At 41.4% G+C, this 25,068-nt stretch overlaps 1 protein-coding gene across 1 annotated transcript in view; it reads right to left on the bottom strand.

Annotated features, from left to right (window-relative positions):
- Positions 1 to 23,436, bottom strand: part of GDPD3 (glycerophosphodiester phosphodiesterase domain containing 3) — a 46,647-nt gene extending 23,211 nt beyond the window's left edge. Inside the window, exon 1 of the mRNA XM_070766965.1 lies at positions 23,379 to 23,436. The gene's annotated coding sequence lies outside the window, so the exon portion shown is untranslated. The remainder of the gene's footprint in view (positions 1 to 23,378) is intronic.
- Positions 23,437 to 25,068: the final 1,632 nt, after the last annotated feature.

Genomic DNA, 25,068 nt, shown 5'->3' with positions numbered 1-25,068 from the left:
GCCACTGAAGTTGACTATAGATCTGTAGGTCAGCGGTTCAGATCTCATCACCGGCTCAAGGTTGACTCAGCCTTCCATCCTTCCGAGGTGGGTAAAATGAGGACACGGATTGTGGGGGCAATAGGCTGGCTCCATAGTTCCCTCTAAGCTAGGCAGTGAGCAATCGCTCACTTAAAAATCATCATCAACTCAGAGTTTTCCAAACCTGCCCAGAAGCCGAGAGGGAAAGAGTGAGAGGGAAGGAGAGAGAGAGGAAGAGAGGAAGAGAGAGAAACAGAGAGAAAAAAGAGAGGAAGGAAAAGAGAAAGAAAAAGAATGGGAGTAAGGAAGAGAGAAAGAAAATCAAAATCTAGTTTGAAACTAGCTCAACTATTTAAGTGGCATTTTGATATTGATAGAGTTGCCCTATTATGAGTTCACTGTTATAGACACACAGTACAGTATTTTATTTTGAAATTCTCTGAGGCAAAACAGGGTGGGTTTTTTATTTGTTTGTTTGTTTGTTTATTTATTTATTTATTTATTATTTCTGTGCCGCCCAGTCCCGAAGGGACTGCCGCTCAGACACTATACCTTTCCGCCCACCCCAAAAAAAATTAGAGGGAACACTGGCTGGCTCTGTTAAAAAAGTGCTATTGCTAACATGTTGTTAGCTGCCCTGAGTCTAAGGAGAAGGGCGGCATAAAAATTGAATAAATAAATAAATAAATTTGTAGAAATGAAATGCTCACTGCCCACTAAAGCAGGGGTCTCCAACCTTGGCAATTTTAAGCCTGAAGGACTTCAACTCCCAGAATTTCACAGCCAGTTGTGAAGACCCCTGCTTTAGGGGAGACCCCTAATGGTTGGAGACACCTGCCTTGCCCTAAAGAACATTCATATCTTTATATTGATAGTCCTCAGTTTAGAAACAGTTAATTGAAGACTAACACTTAGTGACCGTTCAAGGTTACGAGGGTTGCCCAGAAAGTAATGCACCAATTTTTTTTCTTCAACAATTGTTTATTGAACCCAATGAAACTTACACATAAGAAAGAATGATGTTTCTTCTACACTCCCTATTTTTCCACATAATCTCTGTCCCGTTCTATGGTCTTCTTCCAGCGAGACACAAAGGTGTGTATGTCGGTACCACTCCTTGTTCTGGTCACAAAGCCATTTCTGCACTGTGCAAATCACCTCTTCATCATCCTCGAAATGTCTTCCACAAATGGCACCCATTCAGATCCATGCAAATTATCCATAAACTGTACACAAACGTGTACAGTGAGAACGTGTACAGTGAGAAATTCAATGACGACAGGCTGCTTGTAATGTACATCACTTATAGATGCCATTTTTGAAACACTGCTGTCTGTCTAAAGAAAAGCAAAATTTACATACGCACTCCTGGCAATTCAAATAATGTCTATTTAAAATTCCGCATTTGTACCATTACTGTAGGCTGAGAAAAAAAATGTGATGCATGTCACGCTGTAGATTGACAGCCTCCAAAGACATTAAGAAACATCCAGTAGTTAGATAGTTAACTCTGTTTATTAATGTAGCTCCTCCCTCTCTATGATGTAACTGCTTTGCTCACATCCTCCTCCTTGCAGGAAGAGAAGCTATTAAGCGTCCATTATGGTCTTAGTCTTCTAGAGATGTAGACGTACATTTTAAGCCTCTTAAGGCTAACTTTATTTTTCTACTTTTTATAATAAAAGTTTGGTTCCTTTGAACATGCTTGTTTGTGCCTTAATAGCCATCTGCCTCCGGAAGGTCTTACCTCAGTTCTAACGGACTGAGCTCTCTGCCCGGTAGGATTTTCTGATTCAACATGGTAGCAGAGGATGGTTGGGCAGGTGATGTAGAAACACGAAAAAGTACTTCTGGTTATATACTTTCTGGGTGACCTTCGTAGAAATGAAAAAAGTGACATAACTATTTTTCACACTTACAACTGTTATAGCATCCCCATGGTCACCTGATCAAAATTTGGCAACGACTCATATTTATGATGGGTTTCCGTGCCTCCAGGGTCATGTGATCATCTTTTGTGACTTCCTGGCAAGCAAAGTCAATGGAGAAGTCAGTTTCATTTAACAGCTGTACTAGTAACTAAGCAACTGCCACGCTTCACCTTTAACAACCGTGACAAAAAGGTCATAAAATGGGGCAAAGCCCAGCTAATGAATGCCTTACTTAGCAACACAAATTTTAGGTTCAATTGTGGCTGTAAGTTGAAGACTAATGTATTTTAAATTTATCTTGTCATTTATGCTAAATGTTAAAGGCTTAATTAGAATTTTAGTGATGTACCCGGTGCCCCACTTAGATTGCTCTGGAAGTGTTTTTAATGTATATTTCATATCAAATATGAATATGGCACATGGGGAATTATTGACCCCCTCAGAGAGGGTCCGCAACTTGGGCATCCTCCTCGACCCACAGCTCACATTAGAGAAACATCTTTCAGCTGTGGCGAGGGGGGCGTTTGCCCAGGTTCGCCTGGTGCATCAGTTGCGACCCTATTTGGACCAGGAGTCACTGCTCACAGTCACTCATGCCCTCATCACCTCGAGGCTCGACTACTGTAACGCTCTCTACATGGGGCTACCTTTGAAAAGTGTTCGGAAACTTCAGATCGTGCAGAATGCAGCTGCGAGAGCAATCATGGGCTTCCCAAGGCATGCCCATGTTACACCAACACTCCGCAGTCTGCATTGGTTGCCGATCAATTTCCGGTCACAATTCAAAGTGTTGGTTATGACCTATAAAGCCCTTCATGGCATCGGACCAGAATATCTCCGGGACCGCCTTCTGCCGCACGAATCCCAGCGACTGGTTAGGTCCCATAGAGTTGGCCTTCTCCGGGTCCCGTCGACTAAACAATGTCATTTGGCGGGACCCAGGAGAAGAGCCTTCTCTGTGGCAGCCCCGATCCTCTGGAACCAGCTCCCCCCAGATATCAGAGTTGCCCCCACCCTCCTTGCCTTTCCCAAGCTCCTTGAAACCCACCTCTGTTGTCAGGCATGGGGGAATTGAATTTTTTCCCTTCCCCCTAGGCTTATAGAATTTATACATGGTATGCTTGTTTGTATGATTGGTCTCTTAAATTGGGGTTTTTTAGATTATTTTTTTAATGTTAGATTTGTTACATTGTCTTCTTTATTGTTGTTAGCCGCCCCGAGTCTTCGGAGAGGGGCGGCATACAAATCTAATAAATAAATAAATAAATAAATAATTTTTTTCCTGATTTTTTGTGCAAATACAGGATGAAGCAAATCAGCATCAAGGTAAGTTAGAAACCCCCCTTGCAACCATAATAAAAATCGATCAGCCTTCATCAAGCAACTTTTAGAAGAATAAGATGCTACAGTAATCTGTGGCTTGATATGCTTCAGTATTTTTTTAAAGTTTGATTAATTTTATCTGGTCCAGTCTGTTCCAATACTAGCTTGTGGGCTGATATGACATTAATTATCCTTGTTTCTTTTTATAATCTATTTGCATAAGGGAGTAAGTGGGCAGGAAATAAATGACAAAGCTAAATACATGGAAAATAAGTATAAATAACCAGAAAATGGTAAATGTCTTATTTAAAAAGCACCAATCCAGTTAAAAATGATGAATCACAATAAATAAAGACTATTGATACATAAACAGTCTGATGGAGCTCAAAGGGCTTTGGTACCCTAAACACATTATTATTAGTAAAGAATATTTAAATAAATATTACAGAATACAGAATAACAGAGTTGTGGAAGGGACCTTGGAGGTCTTCAAGTCCAACCCCTTGTTCAGGCAGGAAATCCAATATCATTTCAGACAAACAGTTGCCTGAGCTTTTCTTTAAAACTTCCAGTGTTTGTTGGTGCATTCACAGACTATTATTTCTTAGAATTATCGTTGTTGTGTTTGGTGAGTTCTCTGGATGAAGAAAGTCCACCAGCGCTGAAAAGGGAATCATGCATGACATTGACCGGTTGCCTCTCTAAATCCAGTGTTTATCTCAACCTTGGCAGCTTAAAGATGGGTGGCCTTTGACTTCAAGGCTGGCGAAATCTGAGAATTGCCAAGGTTGAAAAACATTGATTTAATCTGATCCTTTTCGGGCAGGCTGACCTAGCTGCCAGTCAGTTCTGATACATCGACTGATGTGAAAAAGCTGCTTTTCAGTTATTAGTTATTATTAATTATCTCTCCTTCTTCCTCTTGAGATCTCCTTGGCTTGGAGGCTCTCAAGGATGACAATGTTGTCATTCACCTGAAACTTTTGGATGAGATCATTTAGGAGTGATAACCTGTGGGTGTAAAGAAATACGTGGATGATACTCACACCTCTCTTGAAAAGTGTCGGTGTAACTGCTCCTTTTCCCTGTCCCATTTCCCCCTCCTGAACTTGTAGCAGGATGGGGTTGGTGATTCAACTCTGAGTTAATATCATTTCTTTGAATTGTCAATCATCCCGAAGGTTAATAATTTTGTAAAATACTTCCCGGGGATGTTTCTCTCTAGACGTCATCAAATTGCTGCAGGTTGGAGTCAAAACAAAATTCCAACTTGCAGTAATTCAGACCTTGTGAACTTCGTAGCATCTACAAAATATTTCATCATCACAGGTACAGGTAGTCCCTAACTTACGATCACAACTGAGCCCAATGTTTCTGTTGCTAAGTGAGCCAGGTGTTGAGTGAGTTTTGCCCACAATTGTTATGTGAATCACTTAAGCAGTTTTTAAGTTAGCAAGTTAGTAACACGGTTGTTAAGTGAATCTGGCGTTCCGGTTGACTTTGCTTGTCAGAAGGTCAAAAAGCGGATCAAATGACATTGGGACACTGCACCATCATAAATATGAATCAGCTGCCAAGTATGTATCGGCAGTTCTGGGTTAGCAAAAACTTCAGAAGAGAAGGATTTAGGGGTAGTGATTTCTGACAGTCTCAAAATGGGTGAACAGTGCAGTCAGGCGGTAGCGAAAGCAAGTAGGATGCTTGGCTGCATAGCTAGAGGTATAACAAGCAGGAAGAGGGAGATGGTAATCCCGCTGTATAGAGCGCTGGTGAGACCACATTTGGAATACTGTGTTCAGTTCTGGAGACCTCACCTACAAAAAGATATTGACAAAATTGAACGGGTCCAAAGACGGGCTACAAGAATGGTGGAAGGTCTTAAGCATAAAACGTATCAGGAAAGACTTAATTAACTCAATCTGTATAGTCTGGAGGACAGAAGGAAAAGGGGGAACAGGATCGAAACATTTAAATATGTTAAAAGGTTAAATAAAGTTCAGGAGAGAAGTGTTTTCAATAGGAAAGTGAACACGAGAACAACGGGGCACAATCTGAGGTTAGTTGGGGTAAAGATTAGAAGTAATGTGAGAAAATATTATTTTACTGAAAGTAGTAGATGCTTGGAACAAACTTCCAGCAGATGTGGTTGATAAATCCACAGTAACTGAATTTAAACATGCCTGGGATAAACATATTCTGGTTCTGGTGGAGCAGTAGGAAGGAAAGAGGAGATTGCTGCTCCGCTGGACTACGGTAATAACATCAGAAATACAGTGGTACCTCATGATATGAACCCCTCGTGATACGAACCCCTTGTGATATGAACCCGGGGTTCGGAAATTTTTTGTCTCTTCTTACGAACTTTTTTCGGCTTACGAACCCAGCACAGATCGCAAAATGGCGCTCCGCCGCCACCCGGATGTCACCTTTTAAAACAGCCAGGGGGCTTCTCGGCGTTCTCCCAAACCCAAACCCGAACCCGGTCGGACGTCTTCGTGACGTCAAAGCTCCGCCTATGGAATTCCCTATTGGGATTCCCCACCTCCTTTCTAGCCTCCAGATTGGCTGAAAATGCCACCGCCGATCACAAAAACGGCACTCTGCCGAGCGGCGGTGCCCAGCTGTAATCTTCTGAAACAGCCGGGCGCTTCTCGGCGGCCTCCGGAACCCGAACCCGAACTTCCGGGTTTGGTGTTCGGGAGAACGCCAAGAAGCCCCCCGGCTGTTTCAGAAGGTAACAGCCAGGCGGCGGCGCTTCTCGGTGGCCTCCCAAACCCGAACCCGAAAAGTTCAGGTTCGGGTTTGGGAGAACGCCGAGAAGCCCCCCGGCTGTTTTGAAAGGTGACAGCTGGGCGGCGGCGCCCAGCAGAGCGTCATTTTGGGATTTTTTTTTTGCACGGATTAATCGCTTTTACATTGTTTCCTATGGGAAACAATGTTTCGTCTTACGAACGTTTCGCCTTACGAGCCTACTTCCGGAACCAATTAGGTTCGTAAGACGAGGTATTACTGTATAGGGTAGTTTTAGACTAGTTCGAGAAATCTGTGTATAGTCCAGCGAGGCGAAAGTTCCCCGTCTCGAAAAAACCCTCGGTGCCTGGTTTCTGTGCAGTGTCTTCTCTCTGTTTTGCTGTGAGAGAGCTGCGAGCCTCGATCAGCTGGGGCTTGGAAAATGGCGACCGCTACAGAGTGAGCTAATTAACCCTGCCTCTGAGTCCTTTTGCGGAGTTCTCTCGCTGAGTTCTTTTGCTCCAGCAGCATTCTGCAGCATTCCGTGGTGGAATGAGCTGTTTTTTAACTGCAGGCACGCTGGGGCTGAAACTGAGGTTTTAAACTGCAGGCACGCTGGGGCTGAAACTGAGGTGGCTGAATGAATGAGAGGGCGAGTTTTTGGGCGAGCCAGCCAGCGAGCCGGATGAATTGGATTACATTAGAAGAAGATGTTTTTGAGAACAGCGTGATCGACCAGGCAGACCCAGGATACCGAGCAGCTGTGTGGTGGGCACCCTCGGTGCTGGAGGACCTGGTAGATGGAGGACCGGCCGTTGCGATGAGGAAGGGGACCGAGAGGAGACTGAGAGAGAGGAAGACTGGTGGGCCGAAGTGTGACGGTGTGAGAGTAATGTGGAGGGTGTATGTTATGACTAGGGGCCAGGAGATCCAGAGATGCACCCCAACACCAGCGGAAGCACTGACAGATATCCGGGGTGACCTGCGAGAGTGGAGAGGTGCCATGAAGGTGGGGGAGGCGAAGAGAAAGACCTGGCTAACAATAGTAGCTGACATTAAGAGCCTGGGAGGACAGGATTTCTTACACCCAGGACTCAGACTTTGTCTTGTGAACTATGTTATTTATCCCCTGAACTCACCTTTGAGATCTGATGTTACCTATATGAACTTGGCTGAACTGACTATTGATTATTGACTATTGACAGATTGGTTGAAATTAGAGCTACTTTTATTACCCATATCTCTATTAATTAGGATGAATTTTAGCATTTTAGCTTTTAGCTTTATATTACTTATAGTAATTATAGTAATTTTAAATTAATTTTAATTAATTTATTGTGGGTTTTAATGAGGGAGTGGTGTGAATGATACATATGAGATGACTGAATGGAAGGGAGGGTTCAAGTTGGATGACTGGGGCAGGAGGACTGATTTGTATGAATCAAATGAGTGGGGTGGATGGGATAATATGCATTTGAATAATGAGAGTAGTATGAATGTAGATTTTTGTCTACCTAGCAATAGAGAGACAGGAGGGATGGGGATATCTATCTCTGGGGTGACAGAGGGCCAGAAGAGGACATGTCCAAACAGTGAAGAACCACTGTTCATCTATGGAGAACCACTGTATTAGACATGTCATCTACAAACAACGAGGGATATTTGGATTGGATTGGATAAATGTGTGTGAGTATACATGGGGTCTTTTAAAATGTTTTAGTAAATTGTCATATTTTATAGTTATTAGATTTCTTATATTGTATGCTGTCCTGAGTCACCTTGAGAAGGACGGCATAGAAATCAAACCAAACCAAACCAAACCAAACCAAACCAAACCAAATCAATATTTATGGCATGACAAACAAGACCATCTGGATGAACCGTCAAGATTTGTCTATGGAGATTCTCAGTCATCCAGGTCAGGGTTTTCCCAAGTGTGCCCTTTCAAAAGGCAACTGGACTTTCTTTGTTGTTGTTGGGGGTTTTTATCTGAAGACATTTTGCTTCTCATCCAAGCAGCTCAGAACTGAAGAAGCTTACATTTGCGCAGAAATGGAAAGATAAGGAAATACCAAAGGACGCAGAAGTTTATTTAAAAAAAAATGGAATGTGCAGAATTAGATATTATGACAAAACGCTTGAATAATCAAGTAGAAACAGAATATTATAAAATATGGAACAAATTGTATGAATGATGGGATTTTAAAAATAATATTACAAGTTAAAGTAACAAGAATTTATAACTTTTTGAACCTATAGTTTTGAAATTTTATAAGTTAGAGTTTAATAGTTTAAAAAGGTTTACAGTAGAATAAATTTAGATATGCTATTTACTATATTGTATTTTTTTGAATAAGTATTTTACAGACAAAGTAATTAATTAACATATAGAGTCAAATTTAATAAATATCTAATACAAATGTATGCTATTTTTCTATTGATCTGATTATAGTTAGGTTTTTATTTTTTGTATTAGTTAGACTTCTAAGATAAGCGGAGCAATGGCAGCTCCTTGAGTGTTCAATGTTGTGTGTCTTTGTTTGTCCTTTTAAAAAAATTCAATAAAAATATTTGGGGGGAAAAAAGAACTGAAGAAGCTTCTTGGAGGAGAAGCGAAACATCTTCAAGGAAAAACCAAAGGAAGTCCAGTTAAAAGATTGTTCTCCCTCCGTGATAAAGAGCTCTGAACAGATGCTTATTGCCATATTTTCTGCTGCTACTGTTGCTCTGTACATCTAGAACCTTCTTCCTTTCCCAAGAGGCATTACTACAGTATACTTCTTCTAAGCATTTCTTATTGCATCGGTCCCCTTCCATCTGCGCTTAATTTTTCTCCACCCCCTTTCTGATTCTCATCTACCCTCCACGTGTTTGGTCTCTGTTTGATGATGCTTCTTTTTTGGATTAGTGAACCTGGTGCGGAAAGAAAGATAAAAAAGCTTTTGGATGCATAAATGCAGTTGCCTAGCAACTTTGAGGGCTATGATTACCCCTAATTCACTGTCCCAGAATAACCATAATGTATTCCCTTGGAAATTGTGAAAGACGAAATGAAACTTAAGATTGCTAGAGATATGACCTGGGGGTGGGTTTTTTTTCTTACTTTAAATTAGTTTAAACTACTTCAGATTAGTTTAAACCACCAACATTAGGCAAAGCTCCTAGTACTGAAGAAATTAACAGATAACCTGGCGAAACTCTTATGTACTTTAGTCAGATATCTTTTAATCAAGATGAACTCAGCCTCATGTTTAAAGAACATTTGGACGCGGAAGGGCGTGTTTGTCACTGGCTTATATACTTACAATGAAAGAAGTATTTAATTTAGATTTTAAAAGTTACAGGTAAAAATAGTAAAAAAAAATTAACTTGAGATTGTACTGTGTCCCACTGATGAACATTTTATTGCAAAGGTTTAAAAAATGCTAACATTTAATTTGGAAAATGAATATGTGAAACATAGAATGATTCAATGGTTAAGGAACTAAAGCAGAAGTCTTCAAACTTGGCAACTTTAAGACTTGTGAACTTGAGTTGGTCCACAAGTCTTAAAGTTGCCAAGTTTGGGAACCCCCGAAAAGTTTGAGTAATGGAAAAACATGTGGATGAAAGATTTAAAATTTATAAAAGTTATAATTTAAAAGAATATTTCTCTAAAATGATGTTATTAGTATTTAACACCTGATAAATGATCAAAGACGTGTATGTTGGGAACGTAATAAAAAAATTAAAATTATCTTTGGAGGATTTGTGATAAAGCAAAAAGAAGTTGGGGGCAAAATTATATTTTAATTTGGATTTTTTTTTAAAAAATGAATATAAAATTGAAACCAGACTTTTCTTTTAGGACTACTGGTCAAGGGACTGGAAAAAACCTGGAAGCTTATTCACATACATGCTGACTGCAGTGATAATTCTTTATGTTCAAAAATGGAAAGATGCAACAATGGATGAAGAGATGGAAAAAAACTGATGTGCCTAGTAAAAATGGCCAAATTAATTGCTTTAATTAAATAAAAGTTATATATCCTGCTGGAAAATTCTGGAAATGGAAGTCCATTCATCTTTAACTTGCCAAGGTTGAAAAATATTGCTCTAACTCTCTTCAGTCATATTGTTATATAACCCTTATTGCACATGTGGCATCTGATGTTAAAATGCAATTTTATATTAAAATTCTGTCCTTACTTTGGAAACTAATTGCTACCAAGTGCTTCCCACACTTGTTTTTACAACTCTACAAATCTATTTAAGACTATGCATCCTAGATTAATCACCTCTGATATAATTTTTGCTTGGCAATGGAGTGTCTCCAGGGGTGGGCTACTGCTTGGAGGGGGGGGCACAGTGGGGCAGTGAAAATGGAGCTCCACTCCAGAGCACCCAATTTGCACTGAAAGATGTTGAAAGAAAATGCAGGGCATGCTGCATAAGCCACGCCCACAGTGTGGTAGTAAAAATTTTGGTAGCCCTTCACTGAGTGTCTCCCTTGTCCCTTAAATAAGGTTCAGGAGGAAAGTGTTTTTAATAGGAAAGTGAACACAAGAACAAGGGGGCACAATCTGAGGTTAGTTGGGGGAAAGATCAGGAGCAACGTGAGAAAATATGATTTCATTGAAAGAGTAGTAGATGCTTGGAACAAACTTCCAGCAGACGTGGACGTGGTTGGTAAATCCACAGTAACTGAATTTAAACTTGCCTGGGATAAACATATATCCATCCTAAGATAAAATACAGGAAATAGTATAAGGGCAGAATAGATGGACCATGAGGTCTTTTTCTGCCGTCAATCTTCTATGTTTCTATGTTTTTAGCACCCATACCAAATATATGGAGGGTGTAGTGGTTCAAGCACCAAGCTAGAAACCCAGAGACTCTGAGTTCCAGTTTTATGGATTAAAGCCACCTGGGTGAGCTTGAGTCAGCCTCTCTCTCTCTCTCTCTCAGCTACCATCTCACATAAGTATTGCTGAAAGGAAAATAAGAGGCAATAGCATTAAATATGACGGCCACCTTGACATGACCAAAAAACTCCACTGAGATACAAAAATAACATAGGTTGTCCTTGACTTATGACCACAAATGGGATCCAAATTTCTGTTGTTAAGCAAGATGGTTTTTAAGTGAGTTGTGCCTGATTTTATGACTTTTTTCTGCTGTTAAGTACTGTATTTTTTTGGAGAATATGACACACTTCCCCCCGTGAAGGGCTGGAAAAATTTGTACTACCACATTGTGGGTGTGGCTTATTTTGTGGGTGTGGCTTGCCAGCCATGCGACCAGGCGGGAGTGGCTTGACGATCATGTCACCGGGGTGGATTAAAGATCCTGTGACTGGCTTCAAGGTGGCCAACTTGACATCACTTATGTCAGGGTTTGGGTTAGGTTTAGGGTGCCTGAAGAATACTGAGACTGTCAGCTTCTTTAAAGTTGCTTTATTCTCGGCAGCACAGAAACAATTGAACTTGTGACTTCAGCTCTTGCAAAGACTGACTGAAACAGTGTCAGATTGCCTCTTTTATACTCTCACTTTCCCGCTTAAACCCAACTGTCACTTTCTTAAAATTCCCGGTCAAATTCTTAACCAATCACAATCGACAATTCAAATTCCAACTATTTACATTAACTTAATACATATTCAACAGTGTGTGGCCTCTACTCACCTCAAAGAGATACAATTTCCCTGTCTATTTACTATTTACATCCAAAATATACTATTTAATTCTATGCATATATGCCATATGTGGACATATATATTACACACAGCCACACAAAAATATACATTATCTACTATATAAACTGTATGTGTATGTACATGCGCACACACAATGCACAGCTCTTCTAAAATTATACACATTTAACCTCATTTACTGCGATAGGAAAAACATACCCTGAGCCCAGAAGGGGAAGAAAAGAAAAATCATTTTTTTTCTACCAGTTCTTGCGAACTTGACCAAAATTTTTCTACCAGTTCTTGAAACTTGACCAAAATTTTTCTACCGGTTCTGCATACCTGACCATACCTGTAGGAGCCCATCACTGCTTCCCCCCCTTTAAAAAGGCTTAAAATTTGCATGCGCCTTATACTCCAAATGTAATTTTTCCAAAGCTTCTTTTAGCCCTAATAAAGTACTGAGAGTGATACTTAGCCTGCTTTTTTCATTGCTACTCACCAGTAGTGGGTTCTAAAACCCTTTACAAGTTCAGGCACCGTTGGCATTACTGGTTTTAAGAACCGGTCTAAACCAGGAGCACTCACCGCTGCTGCTCCCTCCGAAAATCAGCTGTACTTTAGAAACTTTTTTTCCAGCCCTAATGAGGTGTTAACAAATGAAGCGATTTTCCGTGCTTTGCCTGCTCTTTTTTAATGCTTCTGTCTATCAGCTGTGCTTCCAAAATATTAGTGCAAACTCCAAGGTCCAATCACAAGGTCAGCAAATAAGGCCCAGGTCTGAAATCATGAAAGCAGGAGTCACCAAATTGGAACACATGCACAGCATAAAGAGCTGGTTGACTCCAACATCACTTTGCTCCACATGCCGAGCTAAGTAGCCACCAGCCGGTGCAACTTATTAGGAGGAGCAAGGCTGCCTCCTTGCAAATAGTCTCATCGACCTCCACTGCAACTCTCTCCTTTTGGCCCTGCGCAGCGGCGGGTTCCAACTTACCTCACTGCTGGTCCTCCAGTTCTGTGTGGCCGCACCTTATGGGCACCCATGCGCAAAGTGCATGCATGCACAGTGCCATTTTTTTAAAAGCCCCAAAATCCAAAAACAAGATGGCGACGCATGCGCAGTGCCAGAAACTCATCTTCTAGACATATGCAGAAGAAAAAAACCTGGTAAAATAATTCAATAAAAATAACACTCCCTCCCCCGAAAAAACCCATGGCGGCATCCACGGACCAACCCAAAGCAAAAAAATTTACTACACACTGTGGGCATGGCTTATTTTGTAGGTGTGGCTTGCCAGCCATGTGACCTGGTGGGAGTGACTTGACGATCATGTGACTTAAAGGTCATGTGACTTGCTTCACTCACATCAAGGGTTTTGGTTAGGGTGCCGGCCCTTTCCGCGCCTCAAAGAGATATATTTTTCCAATCTATTTACTAATACTGAATATCCAAAGTTCAGTACAGTATACTATTTAATTCTATGTATATATGCCATATGCGTACATACATATTACACACAGGCACACAAAAATATACATTATCTACTATATAAGCTACATTCAACCTCATTTACTGCGATAGGAAAAACATACCCAGAGTCCAGAAAGGAAAAAAAGAAAACAATTCAAATTTTTTTTACTGGTTCTGCATTCCTGACCGTACCTGTAGGAGCCCAACACTGGACCAGGCCCGACAGAACCGGTTCTGTGACGTCATCATGACATCACCAGCGGGTTGCTATCAGTTTTGGCAAACCGGTCCAAACCAGGAAGAACTGACTTCTGGCCCCGTGTACTTTGGGATCTAGTAGAGAAGTCAATTCCTCCTCATCCCCACTAACCACCTGCAACAGCATCTCTTCCCCGTGTTGTGCTTCTGGTTGGTCCTGTGAGCCTCCTGGCTGCAACTACATGTCTTTTCTCTCTTCTTCAGACAGACACTTGTCCGGTCATTCCTCTGACCGCCCTTCTGAGGTTTCTGGCTTTTCTGTTTCCTCTTGCCATCATCTCCTGATGCAGAGTCCCCTATTCTTCCTGATGCTCCTTTGCACCCCACTCCAAAGTCCCCAGAGCTGGTTCCTCCCCACCATTTGAGCTGGCTTCCAGGAAAGCCATCGCACTTCCCCAAATTAGTGGCTGAGACAGCCCCTTGAACTGCGTCCATTTAACAGTTTTGCCTTTACACATTATTACTGCAAGAATATGGATATGAAGCCACCATTTCTGATTGGGTTAATGTTATTCCTCTTAGGGGCCATGATGGCTCAGTATTTAAAGCGGCTGGGCTTGTCAGCTGGAAAGTTGACAGCCCAGGTGTGAGACACGAGCACCCTGTGACAGGGTGACTTCCTGTTACTCTCCCCAGCTCCTGCCCAACTAGTAGTTTGAAGGCATGCAAATTTATTTATTTATTTATTTATTTGGATTTATATGCCGTCTCTCTCTGAGAACTCCGAGTGGTTTACAACACATAAAAAATAAGAAAAATCCAATCCAATTAATTTAAAAAACCTAAATGTACTAGTCCAGGGGTAGGCAAAGTTGCTCTTCTATGACTTGTGGACTTCAACTCCCAGAATTCCTGAGGCAATCATGCTAGCTCAGGAATTCTGGGAGTTGAAGTCCACCTGTCATAGAAGAGCCAACTTTGCCTCCCCCTGTACTAGTCTATAAAACCCAGTATTATTAAGAACCCAGTCATACCCACTCAAACAACAACCATATGTAACATTCATCGGCCAGGGGGATAGAATCTAATTGCCCCAAGCCTAGCGGCATACAGGACTCTTAAAACTCTTGTGGAAGGCGAGGAGGATGGGGGCAGTACGCATCTCCGGGGGTAGCTGATTCCAGAGGGCTGGAGCCCCCATAGAGAAGGCTTTTCCCCTAGGCCCCACCAAGGGACATTGTCCAGTAGACCGGACCTGGAGAAGACTGATTCTATGGGCCTAACCGGTTGCTGGGGTTCATGTGGCAGAAGGCGGTCCCCCAGGTAATCTGGCCTGATGCCATATAGGGCTTTATACACTTTGAATTGCATCCGGAAACCAATCGGCAACCAGTGCAGTCTGCGAGTAGATAAATAGATAGGCCTTTGATGCAGGCCCCATAAATATGGAAGCATCAAGCACGACCCCTAAAACAGGATATGACTGGGCAGGATACATCTTTACCTTTATTATTCATAGGGAGAAAAAGCTATGCAATTTAGAATGGGAAGCAACCCTGTATTATCTTGAATTCTACTGAATAAAGACTAGGTATGAATACTTCACTTAGAAGTGCTCTGCAGATACTCTGATCCTTTTTAAAGAATGCTTTGCTGATCAGAGGTAGCAACTCTGCAGATAAACAAATGCTTGGGCAACAGAGGATTATGTTCCTATGCTCCTATCATAGCCAGTTTATAGAACAAGAGAAATTCTCAGCCTACAATTACCTTTGTAATGCAGATTGGTTTTAATGCAATTTAGGTTTGGTTCTTTGATGGCTAAGTAGGCTAATTAATGTTTCAAGGGCTATAATAGCAGTGGAGGACTTACACTATAATACTTACACAATAATGTTACCCATTTACTTACACCACATAATTCTCAGCTTAGCTGAACTCGCTGGGAATAAATAGATGTTATTGCTCTGTCCCAATTGCAAGAAGCGGTTCGTTTAACAGCATGGGAGAAGGAATAGCGAGACTTGAGTTCTAGTCCTGTCTTAAGCATGGAAAGGAATTTGGTGATCTTGGGCCATTCACTTGCTCCCAGCCCCAGGAAGAAGGTAGGGGCCAATCAAATGCAAAGATTTTAAATGCATTACAGGATTACAGGAAAAACAACAATGTCCCTACAGTACAGTAATACCTCATGATACGAACTTAATTGGTGCAAGGAGGAGGTTCGTATGACGAAAGGTTCGTAAGATGAAACATTGTTTCCCATAGAAAACAATGTAAAGTCAATTAATCCGTGCAACCAAACAAACCCCCGCAAAAAACCGGCTTTCGGCGACTGCTGGGAAGCGGCGCGGCTGTTTTAAAAGGTCGCAGACGGCCTGGGGGGCTTCCCAGCACCCCCCGAACCCAGAACCCGGGTTCGGGGGGGTGCTGGGAAGCCCCCCAGGCCGGCTGTGACCTTTTAAAACAGCCGCGCTGCTTCCCAGCTGTCTCCTGAAGCCGAACGCTAAAGCCGAACTTCCGCGTTCGGCTTCGGGAGACAGCTGCGAAGCGGCGCGGGTGTTTTAAAAGGTGACAGCCGGGCTGGGGGTCTTCCCAGCAACCTCCCGAACCGAACCCGGGGTTCAGAAAAATTTTGCCTCTTCTTACGAACTTTGTTCGAGTTACGAACCGGCGTTCGGGAGGCTTCTGGGAAGCCCCGCCGCCCGGCTGTCACCTTTTAAAACAGCCGCGCGGCTTCCCAGCAGTCTCCGAACGCCGGTTCGTAACTCGAGCAAAGTTCGTAAGAAGAGGCAAAATTTTTCTGAACCCCGGGTTCGTATCACGAGTTGTTCGTAAGACGAGGGGTTCGTATCTTGAGGTACCACTGTATGTCTGCACCCACCGTGCATCCAGAGAAAGATAGAGTGATAAAAGCTGACATACAATTATGGGTGAAAGGGGCATTCTTCTTCCAGATATCATTAATAAATATTTTTAACTTGAGATTTTTGATAAAGACCTTTTTTCTCAACTGATAATGGTTTTTTTGTAATTGCTACTTTGCTTTCATAATCTCTGCTATCAAACCAAGATCTTTGAATGGAATTGAACATCGCAAACATATAAAGGATTTCCTGCATATTTATTTGATGTTCTTTCACACTTTTCAATATCAAAATCTCAATTCTGCCCTCCTTGTCCATATTCACTGGTGCCTTTAGATATTTTGGATAAGACCAAGGGCATAAAGGTTCTCAGTGTTAGATATGATTCTGACTTACGTTGTTGGCGTCACCTCCTAAAAGCCAAACTTTTATGCAAGATACCCGGTAGTTTGACTTAATGATCACCATTCAACCCAAATTTTATTTTACTAAGTGAGACATTTCTTAAGTGGATTTTGCCCCATTTTATGAACTTGTTTGCCATGCTTGAATCACTGCAGTGGTAACACAACTGTTAAGCGAATCAGGCTTCCTCATTGATTTTGTATGTATGCAAAAAGTAATTTCATGATCCCGGGATGCTCATAAATATGAGACAGTTGCCAGGGGTCTGAATACGCATCATGTAACCATGGGGATGCTACAATGTTTGTGTGAAAAACAGTCATAATTCAATTTTTTTTTCTGTACTTCTGTAATTTCGAACAGTCACTAAACACTGTTGTAAGTTGTATTTAGAGATGCAAAACTTTATAATCATGTAGGGAAATTTTCAAGGACTTCCTCACTGTAGAATAGGAATAGGAATAGGATAGAATTTTATTGACAAGTGTGATTGGACACACAAGGAATTTGTCTTTGATACACATGCTCTCAGTGTACATAACAGAAAAGATATATATTTAGAATAGAACAGAACAGAACAGAGAAGAACAGAATAGAATTTTATTCATGTGTGATTGGACACACAGGGAATTTGTCTTTGATACATATGCTACATAACAGAAAACATACACTTAGAACAGAACAGAAAACATACACTTAGAACAGAACAGAAAACATACACTTAGAACAGAAGAGAAAAGAAAAGAACAGAATAGAATTTTATTGACAAGTGTGATTGGACACATAAGGAATTTGTCTTTGGTACATATGCTCTCAGTGTAAAGTGACCAGATTTTAAGATTGGGAAAGAGGGACACTGCTGAGCAGGTAAGGCGGGGGGGAGGGGGGCGGCTAAAAAAAGTTTAGCAAAAAAACCCCTCTCTTGCTTTCTTTCGCTCTCTTGCTCTCTCTCTTGCTATCACTCTTTCTTTCTTTCTCTCTCCCCTCTTTCTCTCTCTCTTTCTCTCTCTCTTTATCCCCCTCTCTCTCCCTCTCTCTTTCTCTCTCCCTCTCTGTCTCTGTCTCTTTCTCTCTCTTTCTTTCTCTCTCCCATTCTCTCTGTCTCTCTTGCTATCTCTCTTTCTCTCCCCCGTTTCTCTTTCTCTTTCTCTCTCTCTTTTTCTCCCTCCCTCTTTCTCTCTGTCTCTTTCTCTCTCTTTCTCTCTCCCTCTTGCTTTCTTTCTCTTGCTCTCTCTCTCTCTCACTCACTCTTTCTCTCTTTCTCTTTCTCTCTCTCTCTTGCTCTCTCTCTCTGTCTCTCTCTCCCCATCAATGAGAGAGCACGCTCAGTCCAGTGATGGGCTCCTACGGGAACGCAGTTCCGTTAGCAAAATTTGGAGCTCCACCCCAGAGCACCCAATTTGCACTGAAAGAAGTTGAAAAAAAATGCATAAGCCACACCCACAGTGTGGTAGTAAAAATTTTGGTAGCTCATCACTGGCTCAGTCTCTCCACTCTTGGCGAAGGCGAGGAAAAACGCTGGGCCGAGACGGACCCATCTTTATTCGCCAGGTGAGCTGGTGCTTGGAAGGAGCAGACGGGTTTTCCCACCTGGCGCAAATGCTGTTCCGTCCATCCGCCCACCCCCAAGCACAGCGGATGGGCTATTGGAGGAGGAGGGGGGTGAACGCAAGTGAGCAAGAGTGGAAGAGGAAGAGCGGAGGAAGCGAGAAAATAAAAAGAAAGAAAGAAAAATAAAAGGGGGAAAAAAGAAAGGTGGGAAGGGGTGCCAGATATGTTAATTGATGGCTGTGGGCGGCTGAAGAAGCAAAGAGCAGAAAGTTGTAAGACCGGAAGCTGAGCTTCCTTCTTCGCGGCTTCCAAGTCCCCCCCCCCCCCCCCGGCACCGACGATAGAATCTGCCCGGGAAAAACGTGGAAGCCACGAAGAAGAAAGCTCAGCTTCCACGCTGCCCAAAATCAACTGATGCAGCAACCTCCAGCCGGCGGCTTGTTTCAAAAAATCGGGACTTTTAAAAAATGCCCTGGGACGCGGGACAAATTGTTAAAAAGCGTGACTGTCCTGCGGAAAGCGGGATGTCTGGTCATCTTATTCTCAGTGTACATAACAGAAAAGATACATTTAGAATGGAATAAAATAGAACAGAACAGAACAGAATTTTATTGACAAGTGTGATTGGACACACAGGGGAATTTGTTTTGGTATATATGTTCTTAGTGTACATAACAGAAAAGATACCTTTAGAATAGACTATAGAATAGAATATAATTTGTCAAGAATCACGAGGTACAACACGTAATGATTGTCACAGGGTGCAAAGAAGCAATCAGGAAACAATCAATATTAATATAAATCGTAAGGATTCAAGCAACAAGTTACAGGCATACAGTCACATATCTTTGCAATAAGTAATCCTACAAAGTAGGCCAGTTTCAGTCAGCTCAACAGCTACCTCAGTGTTGAAAGCTAACACTCCTGAAGTAGGCAAGGTAATTTCCCTTGACGGAGGAGGTGGGTGGGGTGTTTAAAGGTGAACAAATGACTTTCTGCTTTGCTTCTTAACACCTTTCAAAAACAAAAACAACAAACAAAGCCTAAAAGCTTAAAAGAGGCCAAATGCACTGGAGATGCTGGCAAGAAACATTTCCTTCCCAAGCCATACATATTTCATTATTTTATTTTATTTTATTTTATTTTATTTTATTTTATTTTATTTTATTTTATTTTATTTTATTTTATTTTATTTTATTTTATTATTTTATTTTATTTTATTTTATTTTATTTTTTATTACATGGTGGCGGTGGTGGCAACGGCTTCTTCAAGGAACCAACAGCCGGTCCTTCTTGGCGCTGCGTTGCTGAAGCCTCCGAGGCCGCCCACTGCGGAGATCCCCTCGCCCGAACGGAGGTGGTGACGGTGGCATCAGCCTCAGAGGATGAAGCAACGCAGCGCTGAGAAGGATCGGCTGTTGGTCCCTTGAAGCCGCCTCCACCTCCGTTTGGGTGAGGGGATCTCCGCAGTGGGCGGCCTCGGAGGCTTCAGCAACGCAGCGCCAAGAAGGACCGGCTGTTGGTTCCTTGAAGAAGCCGTTGCCACCACCGCCACCGTGTAATAAAAAATAAAATAAAATAAAATAAAATAAAATAAAATAAAATAAAATAAAATAAAATAAAATAAAATAAAATAAAATAAAATAAAATAAAATAAAATAATGAAATATGTATGGCTTGGGAAGGAAATGTTTCTTGCCAGCATCTCCAGTGCATTTGGCGGGGTCTCTGAAGCTGCCGCCCACTGCAGAGATCCCTTTGCCCGAACGGAGGCGGTGGCGGCAACGGTGGCTTCGAAGCTGTCCCCGGGTCATCGTAATGACGAAACGTTGTACGTCGGTGACGATGTAACCCGGGGACTACCTGTAGACAAATGCTTGTTTTGGCCTCCAGTCACGTAATCATCATTGTTGCTCTTCCCTGTACTCTTTGTAGAGCAAGGATATCAAACTCAAGGCCTGGGGGCCGGATCCTGCTTGCAGGGTGCTTAGATATGGCCCATGAGGCCGCCCTGGAAACAGTGAAGAGCCAGCTCACAGTGCCTCTGCCAGCGAAAACGGAACCTGGGAAGACCGGTGTAGCCCTCCAAAGCTCCATTTTCACTGGCAGAGGCTTGCAGGAGGCCAGCCCAGCTAGAAACAGAGCACAGGAGCGCTGCATGTGGCCTATTTTTGCTGGCAGGGTGCTCGGGCCATGACAGGCACTCCTGACACAAGTGATGTTGAGCTAGCCATGCCCATCCTGGCCATAGCCCCCACATACCCTGAGGTCAAATACAATCCTGATGTGAAATTGAATTTGATACCCGTATTCTAGAGTCTCAACATCTTTTTTGTATTGTAAAGACCAGAACTGGATGCAGTATTCCAAGTGTGGTTTCATTCACTTCATGTTATTTATTTTTTATTTTATTTATTCAATTTTTATGCCGCCCTTCTCCTTAGACTCAGGGCGGCTTACAACATGTTAGCAATAGCATTTTTTTAACAGAGCTAGGCTATTGCCCCCACAATCCGGGTCCTCATTTTACCCACCTCGGAAGGATGGAAGGCTGAGTCAACCTTGAGCCGGTGACGAGATTTGAACAGCTGACCTTCAGATGTACAAGTCAGCTTCAGTGGCCTGCAGTACAGCACCCTACCTGCTGCGCTGTTAGTTTACTACTGTTTATTTATTCTATTTATTTATGTATTTGTCAAACAATTATAGGATGGTAATTTGTACAAATAAAACATTAGATAAGTAATGATAAAAAAGTAATGAGAGAATGCAATAGAACAGTAGGACAGGGACGGTAAGCACAATGGAGCGCTTCTGCACGCCCCTTACAGACCTCTTAGAAAGGGGGAGAGGTCAATTGTAGATAGTCTAAGGTTAAAGATATTGGGGTAGGAGCAGAAACCACAGAGTCACGAAATGCATTCCAGGCACTGATTACTCTATTGCTGAAGTCGTGTTTTTTGCAGTCTAGTTTGGAGCGGTTGACATTTAGTTTAAATCTATTTCGTGCTCGTATGTTGTTGAGGTTGAAGGTGAAGTAGTTGCTAGCAGGTAGGACATTTTGGTATATGATTTTATGAACTATAGTTAAGTCGGACGGGAGACAACGAAGTTATAAGTTGTCTATCCTTCTGTTGATGCAGCCTAGGTCTACACTGATGTTTTGGGGTAGCTGCAGCACACCATTTGCTTATACCTCAGTGATTTTTAAGCAGGACTTTAAAAGAAATAAGTTTTCTCTAGAAGTGTTCTGAATCTGACCTAGCAGCTTCTGCACACTTAACATGAGCTTTACCACTAATTTGTAGAACTTCACACCTGCAGTCTCTTTTTTCCAGCCCAGAGAGAAGAGTGATTCACCCATAACTCACTAATGATCACATCAACACTTAACTGTCCTTTTCTTAAGAGGCAATAATCATTCTATAAATGAGTAATGCATTCAAGTACTGATGTGCTAATGACAACCAACCAACCAGACAGGTTTATGGAAGAGAAACTAATATTCTGTTCTGCTTCTGGAACAGATCTTGAAAAAAATAAGACATCTGTTCTAAAAACATCCTGTACTGGCTGATAAAAGGAAGCCAAAACTCGCTCATCTTTTCTTTCTGCCTACCTTCCACACTTAGTAAGAATATGTTCCAGGTTACTAATTGTTGTAGCCGTTAATCAAGCTTTTCTAAGAATCTCTCACAAAGCCCCAGCATTTAGAATGGTGTTCCATCAACTTGGTCACTTGAAAGTGTGTGAACTTCAACTCCCAGAATTCCTCAGCTTGCATAGCATAGTTGCCTGGGGAATTCTGGGAGTTGAAGTCCACACTTTTAAGTTGCCAAGATGGAGGAACAATGTTTTTGAAGTTCTGTATGATTTTTACTTCTTTCAGCTTCTTTCCCTACCTGCTAAGGTTGTGAGAGCTGTAATTTCACACATCTGGAAAATTCTTGCTTCTGGAATGCTACTGAATCTCATTTCTCTCTTTCTCTCTAGATTTGAATATATGCCTGCTTCTTGTTGAAGCTTCAGTGAGTCATACAATCTCAAGCTGTTCTGTTATAAACATTCTGCCATGATTTCCTCTGATTGTTTAGAGAAACAACAGTAAAAACACGCTCCTTCTATTGTGCTGCATAATAGAATATCTGTTTACAGGCCTGCTCCACTCAGAATAGCGAGGTGACTGCTCTTAAAGGTTCACTTCAAATGACGCAACATTTTAATGTTAATATTAATAGAGAAAAATGTTTTTCCCCCCCCTGGCTGCGGAAAACTAATTCTGAAGCTCCCAAACTGTTGGGAAATAAAGTCTAGTGTATCTCATAGCATGTTTACCCAGCTAAAATGGAAATAAGATTCCAGAAAGAACACAAAGGACTGATGGTCTATATTATTTCTAGTATAATGGAGCAGAAAATTTCTGGAAAAAGCTGCCAGGAAAACTGCAGGCACTAGTCTCTGGCTGACTCCAAGGCAAACACACACACACATACACAGAGAGAGAGAGAAAACAAAAAGGACTGCATTATTTATTATGTTGATGGTGATGTGCAATCTTCAATGCTTCTATTATATGGAATTTACAGTATATCTGCGTAAAGATGGCCAACGGCTTTATTTCCCACAATATGCTAACTTTCTAACTCTCTCTCTCTATATATATATTTAATGTGAAGCATTCAGAAATTGACTTAATGAATGTGCACTTGTGCGCTGCTCAGATTTGCTGAGTCTGGCTGCGTAGAAGTTTAATTTCAGTGAGGCAGGCTGAGATGTTTTTGGTCACCTGTCCTACACCTGTTTCTGATAGACTCCTTTGGAGAACCCTAAAGGCTGGCAATAGTTTATTTTTCTATCTTAATCCTATAGCATCAGGCATTTTTTTAAGGGCACGTATAAAGAAAACACCTCAACTGTATGATAATAAGAAAGGCTGGTAAGAAAATGGAAGCAAAGATACAATTTGGTTTGTTATCATTGATGTCAGCATTAGGAAGTATCTTTGGTCACTGTATACAGACCAGGTATGTTTTGAAGCAGACAGCACAAGCATAGAATGTCATCAAGTACTAATGAATAAATTATAGTTAATGACCTGCAAAGTAATAGCCACAACCATAATCCCATAAACATAATAATCTAACCAGCAGACAAGATTGAGATCTGCAGGTGATGAAACCACCTCCCAGTGCCTGGGTTTTCCCTACCTTAATGATTGTCTCCTTATGGATAAAATGCTCTCCATGATTTAAGATCCATTTCTCAGACCACTGCAATATGGGTGGATCTATGAACATGGCTGACTGGGGAATTCTGGGAGTTGAAGTCCACACATCTTAAAGCAACCAAGGTTGGGAAATCCTGACTTACACAAATTGGCTATTATTCTTCAGCTTGTGAAGGAAAGAGTTTAAATCACTTGAGTCTGATTGCTTTCAGGCAAGAATATGCTGCTTATGTTTGTTTTATATCAGGTTTTAAAGTTGTATTCGTTTTTTGTAATATGTATTTTAGGATATTTTTAATTTTTAAAGTTATTTTACTGCTGCATGCTGCCCTGAATCCGTCAGAAGAGGGGTGAATTATAAATTTGATTAAATAAATAAATAATTTTTCTAAAACTTTTAAGTCTCGGCAGTAGAACATAAAGCTATCACAAAAAAAGTCTCTTATTTTGCTAATAAGGTTGGAGGAGCCATACAGAGACAGTTGTACAACATGGCAGCATGCAACAATTTGGTAATGTATTATTTTTTTGTGGCTTGGAATTCAATCATCTTTAATTTGATTAAGGAGGTTATGATGGCCAAATAGTAAAGATCACTTCACCAACATCACTTCTCACCAAGGTAGCGAGTATAATACTTGGAATAATACTTGAAGTAAAGATAATATATGGAATAAAAGTACTTTATCAGTGATGGTAGGGTACGGTGACCATATTTAGGCTAAAAATACATAAATCTGAGTTTTTCGTACCTTTTTGGCTCCTATCTAGTCGTTCCCTGGATGGATTTGGTTTTAATTTTATAACCTAACATCAATTGTGGCTTTTGTATTGCAAGAAGCATTTAATTTATACAGGTTTTCTCTGTCTCATATGGAATGCAAGTTTATCAACCTTCTGCAGAATCCAAGTTGAGAAACAGTGGAGACAAGGTCTTCATTGTTGACTCAATTTTTGCCAGTATATCCTGTCTTGAAACCCTTACATCACAAACAGCTTCCTTCCTCTTAACAGTGATAATAATAATCCCAGTTAATCACCAAAGACGCTATACATTTCCTAAGGAATTGCTCTAATTATTCTATGAACCACATTGAGCTGACAAACCAGTTCTTAATTCTTACTTATAGCCGAACTCCAAGTATCTATTTAATGTGCTTATGGTAAAATGCTTTGTATTTTATCTGGAAACCTCATTCAAGTTGGCTCTGAAATAACTAGAGTATTTGCAGAAGGGGAAACCACTCTGTGATGCAAAGGACGGCACTTATACTGTGATGCTTGTTCTGTTACTTTGGTGACATCCTGGTTAGGTATGGTGTAAGAGACCATATTACAGGTCTTCAAACTTGGCAACTTTAAGACTTGTGGACTTCAAATCCCAGAATTCTCCAATTAGCATAGCTGGCTGGAGAATTCTGGGAGTTGAAGTCCACAAGGCTTAAATTTGCCAAGTTTGAGGGTCCTTACCATATTAACATCCCAGATAAAAGCATTATGTTGCCACTTTGTCTCTGAGGAAAATGCAAAGTTGATTTGAAAAATATAAATTGGCTACATTCTTCTGGAGTTTACTAGTCCTCGATGTACAACTTTTTGCTTAGTAACCATTCAAAGTTACACAGCACTGGGAGGGGTGTGTGTGTGTTGGGAACGTACGTCCATTTTTC

This window comes from Erythrolamprus reginae, chromosome Z, assembly GCF_031021105.1.
Source record: "Erythrolamprus reginae isolate rEryReg1 chromosome Z, rEryReg1.hap1, whole genome shotgun sequence".
NCBI classification, from domain to species: Eukaryota; Metazoa; Chordata; class Lepidosauria; order Squamata; family Dipsadidae; genus Erythrolamprus; species Erythrolamprus reginae.
Note: the sequence above shows the minus strand (reverse complement) of the source record. Positions and strands in the feature narration are given on the sequence as shown.